Source organism: Rattus norvegicus, chromosome 13 (genome assembly GCF_036323735.1).
Source record: "Rattus norvegicus strain BN/NHsdMcwi chromosome 13, GRCr8, whole genome shotgun sequence".
NCBI classification, from domain to species: Eukaryota; Metazoa; Chordata; class Mammalia; order Rodentia; family Muridae; genus Rattus; species Rattus norvegicus.
This window is the reverse complement of record NC_086031.1, coordinates 105,364,717-105,379,503: the sequence shown is the minus strand read 5'-3', so window position 1 is coordinate 105,379,503 and position 14,787 is coordinate 105,364,717. Positions and strand designations below refer to the sequence as shown.

The window sequence follows — 14,787 nt, the reverse complement described above, 5'->3', positions numbered from 1 at the left end:
GATGTGGTTACACAAACTTGTTTTGTTTGTTTGGTGGAGGCTGCCCTCCATCCTATGGCTCCCCAAATGTGAGGTCACCCAGTGAAGATCCTCAGTGCTGTAGGTTTATCCTGGTGCTTGTAAGTTCAGGCTGTCTTTGAACTCAGTACGTAGCTGAGGATAACTTTAACTCCTCCAGGCTCCACCTCTCGTGTGCTGGGTGTGCATGTGGGAAGTTTTATGTGGTGGTGGGGACTGAAGCCAGGGCTTCATGCACGTTAGGTGAACACTTTACCAACTGAGCCATATCCCAGCCCTACATGAACCTTTATTATCACAGATAAACACATTTAACGGGGATAGTGGGTTCCGGCCAGGGCAGGTATGGGGTGTGGGGTGTGGGGTGTGGAGTGTGGGGTGTGGGGTGTGGGGTGTGGGGTGTTTCACTCTGCTAAGGTTTCAGTGTCATTGGATGTCATGCTTAGCTTTGGGCTTGGTGGAAGCTAGTGTCTTGCTAACACGTCTCAGAGGTTTATGGTATGACAGTCAGACTCAGGCAGCTGACAGATGAGTGTTAGGGGAACTAAAGAGCCCCGAAATGATTTTGGCTTTGGAGTCACAGCATCTCCACTCTCCACAACCGGAATATTCTGACCAGTGAGTGAGTCTGCAATCCTTATGGATGCTGCTTCTCTTAGGAACTTCGGTTCATGGTGGGGAGGGGCATTCGGGGAACATCTCTGTTTTCACAGCAGCAACTTCTCATCCACTAAGCCTGTTTCCCTTTCTTCAATGTCTTAATTCCTGGGCCCTGGCTCTAGACCTTCCAAACCGTGGGATAGGCTGGAGGGAGTGGCCACTCCCAGGGCTGCCCAACCCGGGCTTCTCTGCAGCTCTAGTGTCTTGGTCTGCTAGTTCGATGTTAGTTCCCAGAGCGGGTGACCTGAACTTCCTACACGCAGAGCAGCCCATCAGGACCTGAGTGGCAGGGTCTGTCTGTGACTGTCCTCGACAGCCAATGAGATGAATTAAGTTAAGCCACTTCAATCTAACGGTCTGAGCACTGGCCTTCCTCATAGAAGGTTTCTGAGAACCAACACAGCAGGGGGCTGTAATGTATTTCATCCTGTTTGAAGGTTTAAAACCTGATGTTTCTGGTGCTGAAGGACCATTTGGAAGGCCCAGTAGGGACAGCTGACACTGAGCAGGGTTCTAGGACCAAGGAAGGTTCCCTTCCCACTTTTCCTATCGGTGACTGTACAATCAGAACCCCCTACTCTGTGTCTGGGCCTCACAGAGCCAAGCCAAACCTGGGGCCACTAAGAACCCTTTCCACACTGTGCAAATGACAACCCACAGGGTCCTGAAGGACGTTTCTGTGCACTGTGCATTCAGATGCTGACGACTGTACCTGGACCCGGTGGTGGTGCTGACTTTGGTGCTGTCGTTATTCTGAAGCATCTCCTGACTTAGCGTTTTGTAGACGTTGTTCTCCATTGCCATCTTATTGGTCAAATAAAGAGCTGAACAGCCTATTGCTAGGTAGGAGAGGAAAAGGCGGGACTTCTGGGCCCAGAAGACAGGGAGAGGGGATTAGGTAGGGACCAGGGGAGTCACCACATGGACATGAATGACTAAGATGGCAGGTCTGGGCCATGTGTCTGGAAAGTAGTCCAGGCTAGCATTGTCAGGTTAGAATAGCTGAGTATCTGTCCCACTGTAGTGCCCAAGCTTACAATAAAAAGGTCTCCGTGTTGTTATTCAGGAACAAGGGAGGGCACAGAGAAGTCCTGTGCTTTTACAAAGGGTATCAGCTTGCGGTAGCTCTGTCCTCCTGGTCCCTGTGCACACTGGCCATGATGACCACTGGCAGGAGAGACAGTGATGTGTCCCAGTGGTACATCTCCCTACCCACGGTTCTGGGCTTGACCGTGTGGTCTGAGTCTTATGCCTTCTTGCTGCTAAGACCCTGTCTGGTCTATGAGAAGACCGGACCACTGATAACAATGACAGGTCACCCCTGCAGTGTTCCCTATATCCCAGCTGTCTTCGAAGGGCAGTACGTCCCTGGGGGAACACTTGGCCACAGTGGAGAGACCTTTGGATTTGCTGTTGAGAGCTTGTGGGTGGAAGTTAGGGATAGAGGTTCCGTGTCTGACAATGGCTAGTCCTCCACAGGGACTTGCCTCACCCTAAAGGTCAGTAAGGCTGGAGTGAAGAAAGCCTGCCTTAGAGAACGGCCCCAGCTGGCTTCCCCATAAGCACAGCACAGTGAGCGAAGCTCTGTGGTACCAACAGGAGAGCAGCCCCCTGACACCAGGCTGAATTGTGAGGAATGGTGACTGTCGCACACCATCATGTTTGGGGGGAACTTTATGCAACAAAGTCTGGAACTGTATGCTTGGCTGGGGTAGTCATGGCTGGATATGTACACACATCTGCACCTACTCTATGTGGCCAGGAATGCAGGGGTGGCTGGTCATATGTCACACAGTCTGAGCTGCACAGAGGGAATTTCTTAGTATGATTTACAGACATATGCACACACATACATATGTTTACATATATACACATTTATTCACATATACAGACATACAAACACATGCACACACATACACATGTGTATGTGTATACACACACATGCACACACACACGTACAGACACACATGCACACAGCATGTGCCTGTGTGACCATGCATGCACTGACATACTACAGACTAATAGCTCCTCTAAGTTCTCCAAAAGTCTTAGTTCAGTTAACCCTTATGAAAACCCCGTGAGATATCATTCCCATTTTACAGAGGAGAAACTGAGGCTCAGAGTGATTAACTTGCCCAAGATCTCATGGTCACTAATCGGGATTGGAACTTTGCTATTAGGCCTGGAGTCAACATACGTGTCCTCTTCTTTGTCCCCATGGCCTGCCAGAGCTCTTGGCTCTGTGTGTGCTTAGTCCTCACCAGGCTCAGCTACCCTTCCTGTCCCATTGTCCTCCTTATTTGGACTGTTGTGGCTGGTCCTTGTGTGCCTCTCTCATGACACAAATGCTTTAAAAATGACTCTTCAGGATTGTGACCATGGCTGGGGTTAGCAGCCCACTCAGAACCCAGATCAGATGCTCATCCGGAGTGAGACCTTGAACAAGTTCCTTAGTTTCTAGGGATCCAAGTTTCCTTTCTGGCAAACAGAAGCAGATCGCCAGTGTCCAGGAGCAAGAGAAATCCGGGGCAAAGTCCTTGAAGTCAGTGACACGGCAGTGGGTGCCCAGGGTCACTGGTCTCTCAGAAATCACAGTACACAGGGAAGGGAGACAGGACAAGCATGGAAGAGAGGGGGCCAAGTTTCACTGCCATGGCGTGACTTTGCACTCTCCTTCCAGATCCCAGTGGTGGGTGAAAGACAGGGATTGTCGGTAAGGTATGGGCAACCTTGAAGGCCTCCAGAAATAAAATGCAGCTCTTTAGAAGTTTGGCATTTCAGCCACGGGTGTGCCCAGTCAGGGGAGGGTGGAGGGCATGGGGGGAGCTGAGCTCTAGTGGGCCCCCATCCTTCTCTCTGAAGACAGCTACAATGCTGTTTCTGCCATCGCTGTGTAGTGGCTGCTAACCCTCGGCCAGAGGCCTGGATTCAAGCTCCTTGGACCTCCTCTTCCTCAGGGATAAGAACTGACTGACCCTGTCTCACAAGTTCTCTCTGAGAACTGAGTTAACACTGTCATAGAGGACTGGAGAGATGGCTCAGCGGTTAAGATTGCTGACTGCTCTTCCAGAGGTCCTGAGTTCAATTTTTGGTAAGCACATGGTGGCTCACGACCATCTGTAATGGGATCCGATACCTCTTCTGGTGGGTTTGAAGACAGCTACAGTGTACTCACATACATAAAAAATATTTATATATATATGTGTGTGTTCATATATTATTTAAATATATTTTAAATATAAAATATAAATATTAGTATATACATTATATTATATATACATTTTCTACGTCTGAGAGTACATTGTCACTGTCTTCAGACACACTAGAAGAGGGCATTGGATACCATTACAAATGGTTGTGAGCCGTGTGTGTGTGTGTGTGTGTGTGTGTGTGTGTGTATGTGTGTGAGTATGTGTGTCTGTGTATGTGAGTGTGTGGGTGTGAGTGTGTATATCTGTGTCTGTGTGTCTATGTGTGTGTCTGTGTGTGTGAGTGTGTGTGTGTCTGTGTATGTGAGTGTGTGTATGTGTGTGTGAGTGTGTGTCTGTGTGTGTGAGTGTGAGTGAGTGTGTGTCTGTGTGTGTATTTATGTGTGTGAGTGTGTGTGTCTGTGTGTGTGAGTGTGAGTGTGAGTGTCTATGTGTGAGTGTGTGTGTGTGTGAGTGTGTGTGTGTCTGTGTGTGTGTCTGTGTGTGTGTGTGTAAGTGTCTATATGTGTGTCTGTGTATGTGTGAGTGTGTGTGTGTGTCTGTGTCTGTGTGTGTGTGTGTGTGTGTGTGTGTATTATGGAAGTGCCCTCTGCCTTTATTTATTGATTTTTAACTTTATATAGTTAAGTATAGATGGGTATCTTTTGCGACAAGGACTCACAGACCCAGACTCTGGTTGCCAACAGCCTCAAGCATCCTTCTAAGAATTCTAGGAGACAAAGGGACAAACCTTGACGCTGAAGGCAGCTTCTCTCTTAGGAGTCCTGGAATTTCCTGTCTTTGGATTCTGTACCTTTGGGCATCGAATTATGCTGCTGAGGAGGAGGAAGAGGAAGAGAAGGAGAAAGAAGATGAGGAAGAGGAGGCGGCAGAGGCGGAGGAAGAGGGGGAGGATGAGACAAAATTTCTCAACACAGCCCTGGCTGTCCTGGAACTCACGAAATACACCAGGCTGGCCTGGAACTCATAGAAATCTGCTTTGCTCTACCTCCTCCCTAATGCTGGGATTAAAGGCGTGCCCCACCATACACGGCTACATTGTTGCTCTTAACCCAAACTACAAAGGGAACATGTGTCACTGTGGACAACTGGAAACATACTGAAAAGACAAAATCAAGCTCAGTTTAAGTCACATTCTAAGAACTGTGGCTAACATCTTTGAGTACATCCCCTACAGATTCCCAGGTTCAGTTGAGGAAAATACTTGAGAGATACCTATGCACACATATTTAAGCCAGCTCAGCACTCAGCCTCTGGCCCCAGAGCGGCTGAATGGGGCTCAGAATCACAGTGGGCTGCTCAGAGCCCAGGCCTCCAGGAGGTCAGGATCCGACCCCTCTGCCTGATTCTAGCCCTCAGCTTGGCCTGAGGCAGAACTCTGCACGCGATGTCCATGCTTGGGCTGCTCCCAGTCCGCATGCATGGGGCAGCTTGTTGTGTGGGGTGATTGTGTCGGAAAGAAAACCTGCAGGGGATGAATTGGGCTTTTGTGTGAAAGCCACTCCACTGTGACCCAGCTTCTGGTAACCCACGATGAAAGCTGAGAAATAACCAGGAGGGGCTAGCAGCACTGGAACTTATGACCACATCGCGCCGGTGGCGCCTAACCAGGCTTTCAACCCCTTCTTCCCCCTTTCTTCAGGCTTCTTGGATTCTTCTAACCCTAAGACAGTAGAATACGTTGTGACTCTCCCACTGAATTCCCCGCAAATCCCGACAGTCAGAACGCCTATGATTTTCTGGGTACATATTCTGTCCCCGCCCCTGTACAGAAATTACATGTAATCCTCACCTTGCTTGGTGAGACAGATAAAAGTGCTGCTCAGCCAGTGACTTACTCAGGCCCTGCTGTCACTGAGGGGTAGATGCTGAGCCCAGCAATCTAGCTCCGGATACCATGCACTTTACCTTGGCGCGTGCGTGTGTGCGTGCGTGTGTGTGTCCTTTTGATTTTGAGGCAAGGTCTCATGTGTCTCTGGCTGGTGTTAAACTCACTATGTAGTCCAGGATGGTAGTGTACCTGCAGGAAGATTTCCCATTCTGCTCCTCTTGAATGCAGAGACTGCAGGCATGCACCGTCACACCGGGTCTAAGGGGCGCCACGGGTCAATCTACTCCGGGGCCTCTCATCATTTCCCTTCTCTCAGAAGCACTGGACTATAACTTCCTCAGCCATGGTCAGCAGCGTGTTCCCTTACCCACCTGTTTATCAGAAGTCTTTCCTGTTCAGCGGTTAGCACGCTTACTTTTCCTCATCTTCTCAGCTCACTGGCTTTGTAGTTTCGTGATTAGTGGGCAGGATGGAGTTTGGGAAGTCCTATGGCTTTCGGATAATGGAATCCATCATTTCCCTCGATGGCATGGCTGTTGACAGGGCTCACCTGCACACGCTGTATAGCTGGCGATGGGAGGGAGCCTCTCTGGCATCTGGTGATTGCTGTTGTCCAGGAAGTCTCAGGTCTTCTCGTTGCAGCCTACCGCCACCCATCAGCTCTGATAGCTTCTGTAAGGGGTGCTTACGGAGCAACGTGACAAAAGTTAAACACACCATCACATCCAATAAACTCCACTGCTAAGAGCAAAGTGTTTCAGACTGAAGACTTTCCTCTTGACGGTGGGTGAGTACTGTAAAGGGTCACGTGGGACACTGGGGTGTTTCTGCAGCTTTCACCACAGAAAGCCTATGGGAGAGATGTGGAAGACCAACCCCAGGAAAATCAGCTAAGTTTGTCATCTCCCTGTGCTCTTACCCTTCTCCACTAGAGTCTGTGTCCTAAACACTAACATGGTTTTAGAATTTTGCTCATCAGGGCTGGAGAGATGGCTCAATGATTTAGAGCAGTGGCCGCTTGTGTAGAGGACCCAGGTTCTGCTCCCAGCATCCACACTGTGCATAACTCGAGTTCCAGTGCATCTGATGTCCTTTTCTGACCTCTTCATTCAGCAGGCATACATTTGGGGCACACACATTACACACAGGCAAATATCCATCCACATGAGATAAAAATAAATAAACGCTGAGACCTGTGCTAACCCAATCCCCTAGTCCTAGGCAGTAGTAAGTGTATACACGGTGAGAGTGTGCCAGGGACAACAGCACGCTGCTGTTCATCGAATGGTTGGAACTGAGAAACTTGGGTTAGTCAACCATGGATAAATATATTCTCATTCCTCAATTTCTTTATTTATAAAATATGGCTTTGTGACCTGAAATCAACACAATGTCTCAGCCCAGGTAAATGACCAACCAATAAATAGTACTACTACTAGGTGATTTCTGTCTAACTGCTGAAGACAAAACTTGAGAACAAGATTCTGAGCAGTTGGCACCGCTGTGAGAGTCGAATGAAGAGTGGCCAACACAGGGCACAGCCCATGTTTGTGTGCTTGCCTGCAACAGGTCACAGCACATCCACGAGGCTTGGCCACAGCCAGGGCTGAGGCGTGAGCCCCCAGTACTGTATCCAGGCTGCAAGCTGTGGGGGTGGGGTGGGGTCTGCTTCACAAGAGGGAAACCGGCAGCAGCAAGGATGAACAGGCACTGAGTTTGCTTTCAATAGCCCCTCTCCCCCTCCCTCCGGTGGCCAGCTCTCAGACGCCCACACCTCTCATTCGATGATACTGCAGGGAACATAGGACAGGTGAGCATGCACTTAAAGTATGTTCATATTTTTAACTAAGCATGTAGGTGCAGGTGCCCATGGAGGCCAGACATGTCGGATCCCTGTGGATCTGGAATTAGAGGTGGTTGTGAGCAACCTGAAGTGGGTGCTGGGAATCACACTTGGGTCCCTTGGAACAGCACTCTGGTAGTTTAAATGAGAAATGTCCTCTGTAGTCCTCAGGTGCTGATGCTATTTGGGGAGGTTGAGCCTGGCTGGAGGAAGTAGTCGCTGAGGGTGAGTTTTGATGTTTTACTTTGATGTTTGATAAGCCTGGCCCCTCATCCTGTTCCCTCAGATTTCTGTGTGATCAGCGGCTTCCTGCTCCTGCTGCCCCGCCTTCCCCGTCATGATCAGTTCCATCCCAGGAGAACCAGATGCCATCACAAAGCCAGCTTCCGCGAGCCCTGAGTTCTTTTGTCAGGACCTCCTACCACAGCCAACAGGAGAGTGGCCAATATGAGTAGGGCGTGGTCTTGGACCGGAAGCCCCCCCCCCCCGCTCCCTGGTGTAGTCCCAGCATGCACTTCTCCCATTCGCAGCTTGCGTTAATCTTCTGAGAGGTCTTCCTCCAAACTCTCCGTTCAGCCTCACAACTCTAGGGCCCTCTCTCTTCTAAGGTGTGGGCTTCTAGTGTGGTTTGGGTTTATAAGTAACATTGTGATAGAATTATGATTACAGCAGGGAGACACTGGGATGTAAGAAAAGTCCAGATGTTTTCCTTGTCTGCTACAGGCGTGAGCTTCACAGAAAGTGGCACGCTACCCCACAGAATGTGCTCAGGGCTTCTTTTGGCTTGCCAGCTTTCACCCAGTCTCTCTTATGTCCGTTTAAAGTATCTGTCTGCTTCCGAAGTCCCTGCCCACGGCTCCCAAAACAAACTGGGGAAACTCTGGCTTGCTTGGAGAGCTGCAGGTATTTCTGAAGGGATGGCTGGCTGTTCCTTGGGATGCTTCCCAAGATGGTTTTTAGTGGCTGCATCTGTGACTAACTCTTCAGGCTACAGCTTTTCCCACAAAGATGGTGTTGTATAATTTTTAAGAGAAAAGAACAATCCCAGAAGAACTGTAGTATCCAACTGGATCTTTCTCAGTTTAATGTGTTTTTTTTTGCTTGTTTGTTTTTTTAACATCTTCTGACTCAAAGGCAGAACAAGACATTTCCCTCAGGCTCTGGAAGATCCATTGACTGGCCCATCCCATGGAGGGCAAGCTCAAGCCTCTTGGGACACAAGGGAGCAAACAAAAAAAAAAAATAATTCTGGACCCCACCTGGCCAATGTGAAATTTTTTTTTTCTTTTTTTCGGAGCTGGGGACCGAACCCAGGGCCTTGCGCTTGCTAGGCAAGTGCTCTACCACTGAGCTAAATCCCCAACCCGCCAATGTGAAATTTAAACAAATCCATTTTCTCCCTAGCTGGCCAGTTTCCCCCTCCTTCTCCTGTTCCCACTTACTCCAGCCATAGGTGGGGAGGAACAGAGTCAGAGCCAGGATGGGGGGGGGGGATCAGCTGAGGGCTGCCCTCATGCATGCTTCTCCACAGTCCGATGGTCTGATGACACACTCAAATGAGGCACCATGGATGTCATCCTCATAGCACATTTATCACAGAGCTGTCCCAACAGTTCAGCAGAAGTGGCAGAGGCATTCCCAGTCCTTAGTCCCCTGCTGAGTTCTGCTGAGTGCGGAGGGCCACCGTAACTGGATTTGGCAATGCTACAGAAGAGGGTGTGGGGTCACAGAAAGGCCACAGGAAGAGGATTTCTGCCTCAGACCCGGGTAAACAGCACCGAGGATTGGGGTCGTAGGGGTGGGACAGGACTTGGTGGCAGGTAATTAGGGTTCAAACCCTGGCTTTGGGCAGCCTTAGGCAGATTTCTTAACCTCTTTAGGCTCCCTCTCCCTCATCTGTGAAGATAATGCCTGTAATTTGGGAGGTTTTGGCTTTGAGCAGACGGCCAGCACAGAGCAAGTGCCCCCGTTGGCCTTGCCAATTCCAGCCAGTGCCACCAGCCTTTTTGGCTCACTGCCTACTTTCTCTCAGCTCCTGTCCTCACCTCCTGACCAACCCCCTTGCTGTTTCTTTTGAGAGGTGGATAACAGCTTATTCTCAGCTAGCACATGAACCTGTCCCTACTTGACATCATAAAAACTAAGGCAAACTGGGCCATTTCTTTCAGGCTCAAGCTGTGGCACTACTGGGCTTTGAGCTTGGGCAGAATCTAAAGTTGGTCCTGGACCAGCTGCCACCAAGGGAGACCTGGATGTGTCCAAGTGTTCCTGTCACCAAACTCTTCCCCAACATTTCACTCCCTGGCCTCTGGACAGCTGCCAAAGGGGAAGGCCGAAGACATCTTTCACAGGGTGCAGACAACACAGTGAGGCCTTGAGCTGTTGCTATGTAACAGCCTCCATGCAGGTCCTGAAGCTATGATATCCAACACTACTAAGCTGCCCCACCCCACCCACCCACACTCTCCAAGCACAAGGGCCCTGCCTTGTTTTCCTGAGTCTCCTTCAGTCACAGCAGGCCCTGTCCCTCAATAACATCTGATTGACCGATTGACCAACAGCCAGGTCAGAAGACCAAGGTCCCAGTGAACACAGCAGGACTTTGCTTGGCTGCTGAAGCCTGAGAGGAACCAGACCCTGGCCCAGGAAGCCTCCTGTGGACAGCTGGGGTGGGCTGCAATTGGCTGATGGGAACAAACCGGTAGCACAGGTTGGATCCTGTGGAAGGCTGCTGTCAACCAGGAAGACCCTCATGAAACTGTTTAGACAAAGGAGCTAGATATTGGGAATATTCCGCTTGGCTCCCCCAGATCCCATCACAGCAGAAGGCACCAGCTCTGCCAAGATGTAGCGTCTCTCAGATGCCTAAACAGACGGCTTAGGAGGACCGAGCCTGTGCAGGAAATGTCCCTGCTCCTCCCTGCTCACCCTCTCAGCAGGAAAAGCCTGGCCTCAGCAGGAAGGATGTGGACGACAAGGGGATTAAAGGATGGGAAGGAGACTGGTGTGGGGACAAGGGCGGAGGCAACTCAAGTGTCAGCCAGAGGAGGAAGGAATGAGGGGCAGGCAAGGCAGCCATCTCTTCCTGCAGTTGTAACAGGACACACCCCCTCTTCCTCTGAGCCTGGGCTCTGTCCTCCTCCCTCCACCTCTCTCCTCCACTGTGCTCTGCTCTCTTCCCACTTCACTTTATCACCGCTAGGCTCCTCTAGCAGGCCACACACTCTGCCAGGCTCTACAGACAATGGGCTCAAGTGGGAGGGAAGGTCTGTACCCAGTTGGCTGTACCCCAAAGCCATGGAGCTGCGGGTCCTGTGCGGCACATCAAGGGGCAGACAGGCCGAAGCGTCGAGAGTTGTCCAGCCTGCTCCAGGAGAGGGAACGCAAATCAGGGGAACACATCCAGAAAAGAACGCAAACGCAGCCAAGGCTCTGGGTGTAAGCTGCACAGTGGTTAGGAAATGGTGGGCAAGTGGGCTCTGCTGGAACAACAGCAGAGAGCTGTGCAATAGAGTGTGGGCGGGGCCGAGCAGCGGATCCCACAGGAGAGCGCGGGCGCTCGGGTGCGCGCGCGCGGGCGGGCGGGCGGGCGGGCCGCAGTCTGGCTCTCCCTGTGCACAGGTAACAAGTGGTATGAACCAATCAGCCACAGAGTGCTTGCCTGGCCACACTGTGCCCTGGGTTCTCAATCCCTAGCGATGCAATAGAACCAGGCATGACACTACACGCCTGTAATCCCTGCTGGGGAGGTGGGGGCAGGAGGATGAGGAGTTCAAGGTTATCTTCAACTATATGAGTTCAAGGCCAGCCTGAGCCATAGGAAAACTCTTCTCGAACAAACAAAATACCAGCACCATCAACAACAAAACCAAATCCAGAGTGCTTCTTGGTCAAAGAAACTGAGTGGCTGAGAAACCAGACATTCTTGGTTGAAAGTGATTCGCCCCAGAGGACATTAGGCAAAGTGATAGGTAGGACTTTCCTATTCTAACCTGGGGTGGGTGCTGCTCCTTGCCCCTCTGACACAGGCACGGGCAGCCAGCTTGTCCTGCTCTGTCTGTGGCTGGCTGCTGTACTGTGCAGTGCAGGCTGGAATGCTGGTTTTACGTGGTCAGGACTAGAGAAACAGAGGAGAAAATTGCTGAGAGAGGACACTCTGGCAGGGAGACAGAGTCTACCTGGGTGAGCTGAACTTTGGCTCACTGGGACACGATTTGGGAGTGAACCCAGGGGGTCTTTCTATATGGTGGTGCTGACCGTGGGTTGCCAGGGTGTGGGAGTCAATCCTGAGGAGTCCGGGCCCCAGCTGGGCGCGGGGTGCTTGCTGTGTGGGGCTGAGGAGTGTTTATGTGTTTTATCATGTTGATAAGGTTAGTGACAAACCCACTCTGAGCACATCAGGATGTCCTCCCTGTGAGGGCCAAGCCTCTCCTCTGTTTTCTTCACTGCCAGGTACCCAGTGGTTGGCACTGACGTGCTCAGCTAGACTTTTGAACGGGGCCTGGAGGGACAGCTTGTGGCTTCTTGGCTCCATTCGCAGCTCACAACTGTCTTTAACTCTTGTTCAAGAGGATCTGATTCCCCCGTCTGCTCTCAGGACGCACCAGGCACATGTGGTGCATACAATTACATACATGCAGGCAAATTCATATACATAAAATAAGAATAAATAAATATTTTAATGGGTTAGATGAGGACCTACTGAGTCATCTCAGCAGGTAAGGGCGTTTGCCAACAAGAATGACGACCTGAGTTCAGTCTCTGGAACTCACGTACAAGAGACCCTGGATTTTACAAGTTCTCTCTTTCTTCTCCCCCCCCCACACAAATTCAATTAATGTAGACTTAAAAATGAGGTTGACTCTGCTCTCCAGCCAAGGGTTCAGGTACTGGGGTCACAGGCTACGGTGACAGCCCCTCCTCTAAACTATCAACAAGACAGATGTTTCCCTACTAAAATGTGCGGTCTTTTTCTCATCCACAGTAGTCATATTGAAATTGCTTTGGGGAAGATTTGTAGAATTCCATCCTCACCCACGATTGTTCCTGAAGGCTATGTATAGCACAATGGAGGGGTCAGGGCAGTGTGAGGCAATGAGGCAGCCATCAGCAGCCAAATGGAATTGCAGTCACCTGATAGGACATGTCGTGAGCAAAGGGCTCGCTGCCTCCAGGAACCGCTGCCCAGCACTGTGACACATGGGCTCATCCAGCAGGACTGCGGTGCAGGCTGAGGCCACGCAGCTGGCAGGGCTTCAGTCACTGCCTGTTTGCCTGAGGAAGCCCATTCATCACAGCACTGGCCACCAGGGCCTGATTACACAAGGGAGCAAGGACTCAGCCAGACAGCAGATGCCGAAAGGGCCCCCTGGAAACAAATGCAAGAAAATACACACGGCAGGAGCATGGGTCCAGGCCCAGCCAGTCTTACCCAGCAATTCTGTGTTGGCAGGGATGGGTGGACAGTGACAGGTGTAAGGTCTGTTTACCCCCAGAGTAGTGGCCCATGAGGCATTAGTGTAAGCTGGGGTTCATGGTTTGGGCTAGGTAGAGCAAAGCTATCAGTCAGACTCTTGGGAAGTCTTAGTTGAGCTGTAAGCTGCCAGCATCAAGGCTGCTGGGGCCAAAGAGAGCTCTTACTGTCTCTCTGAGCTGTGGCAGCAGTTATGTCTGACAAAAATTTAAAGAGCCAGGTGGAGGTGTCAGTCACGTGGGATGACACTGGTCCCAGCACTTGGGATGCAGTCAGTGAGTTCAAGGCCAGCTGGCTCTCTATGGCAAGTTCCATCCCGCCGAGGCCGCATAGTATGGTAGGTTGGGTGGTTACGCAGTGAGTGAACATCCTCACTGTCTAAGCATAAGGACCTGAATTCAGATCTCCAATACTTAAGTTCAAAAGCCAGGCTTCAGGCCAACACATGAGAACACGTGCCACTGACCCTGACAGCCTGGGTTAACTGCTGAAGCCCACAAGATCAAAGGAGAGGACTGACTTCTTGTTCTCTGACCTGCACATGGACCACAGCACGTGTGCTCCCACATGGATGGACGGACAGATGGATGGACAGACAGACGGGCGATAGAGAAACACCAGGGCCCACACCCTGTAACCTCAAAGATGGCAGAGCCAAGGTCTCTAGGGAATAAGGTAGAGAGGATTTCCTCCTCCGGCCTGCACACACACACACACACACACACACACACACACACGCACACGTGCGCGCGTGCACACACACAGAGGCTATTCTGCACCTTGCAGGGCATGGGCGTTCATTCACAGCTCTGGGGAGGCTGAGGGATACATATACCATGTGGTGTTCGAGTCAGGTGAATTCACAACCATTCCATGATCAGGCAGTTTTCTTCTACTTGTAAAATTCTTTAATATAAATGTAATCCTTAAATAGAAGTGAAAATTCAGTATTATTATTCTCATTTTATGGAGGCATGGGAAAGGCTAGGTGAGCTCCCCAGTTGTACTTTGGCCTGTACGCCAGTGGGCTCTGAGGCCAGGCCTCTGTGGCATCTCCTATTAGACACACTGTTCCTCTTCATAGTCTCTGTTCCCTTTGCTTCTGGAGTCCGCTTGGGTCCACCTCTGTGTTGGTGCTGCCAAACACCCTCTCCCGACAAGTCCAAGCAGTTCCCTGTTTCTGAAGTGGGCAGCCTGGGTTATAGAATCTGTCAAAGCTAATTAATGTTCTGGGGTTGGTCTAGACAATTACCCAAGCTGCTGTTACTCCACAGGTAGCTGGAAGACCAAGCATCTTGTCTCCCACACCTGCCCCGGTGGCCTGTGACCCTGAGCAAGGCAGACACTCCAATTCTGAGGTGTGTAAGCTACCTGAAGAGGTGATTTTTGACCTGCCCCTAGGTGCTCATGGATGGAGGGATGAATCCCAGTGCCTTGAAAGAGCTTTACCTACCTCTCTGTGAAGTCTGCATAGGGATTCTGCATGCTGGGAATCAAACGGAAGGAAGATAGCTTTAGTCTATAAAAAGATTAAGATACTCTCTGACTTTTGACAGCTTACATATCACATATTACCGATTAATTTCCTATCTAGTCCACAGTTAATCCTTACAGTTTAAACAACCTCATGAGCTGTTATTATCTAAACTTATTTGTGCATGTAGATATACACATTATATATATATACACATATGTACATATATACCTATATGCACACACACCACACACACACACACACCACACACACTACACA

At 50.5% G+C, this 14,787-nt stretch overlaps 1 long non-coding RNA gene across 5 annotated transcripts in view; it reads right to left on the bottom strand.

Annotated features, from left to right (window-relative positions):
• Positions 1-14,787, bottom strand: part of LOC102555043 (uncharacterized) — a 50,980-nt gene that overhangs the window by 5,255 nt on the left and 30,938 nt on the right. The window contains exons 3-4 of one of the 5 annotated variants that reach the window (XR_001840967.3): positions 6,090-6,402; positions 4,618-4,702 (exon numbers count right to left, since the gene is read on the bottom strand). This is a non-coding gene — a long non-coding RNA (uncharacterized LOC102555043). Of the gene's footprint in view, positions 1-4,617; positions 4,703-6,089; positions 6,403-13,919; positions 14,215-14,487; positions 14,521-14,787 lie in introns of those variants that run through there. The other 4 variants (XR_001840965.3, XR_005492755.2, XR_005492756.2 and 1 more) reach the window with 4 other exon arrangements.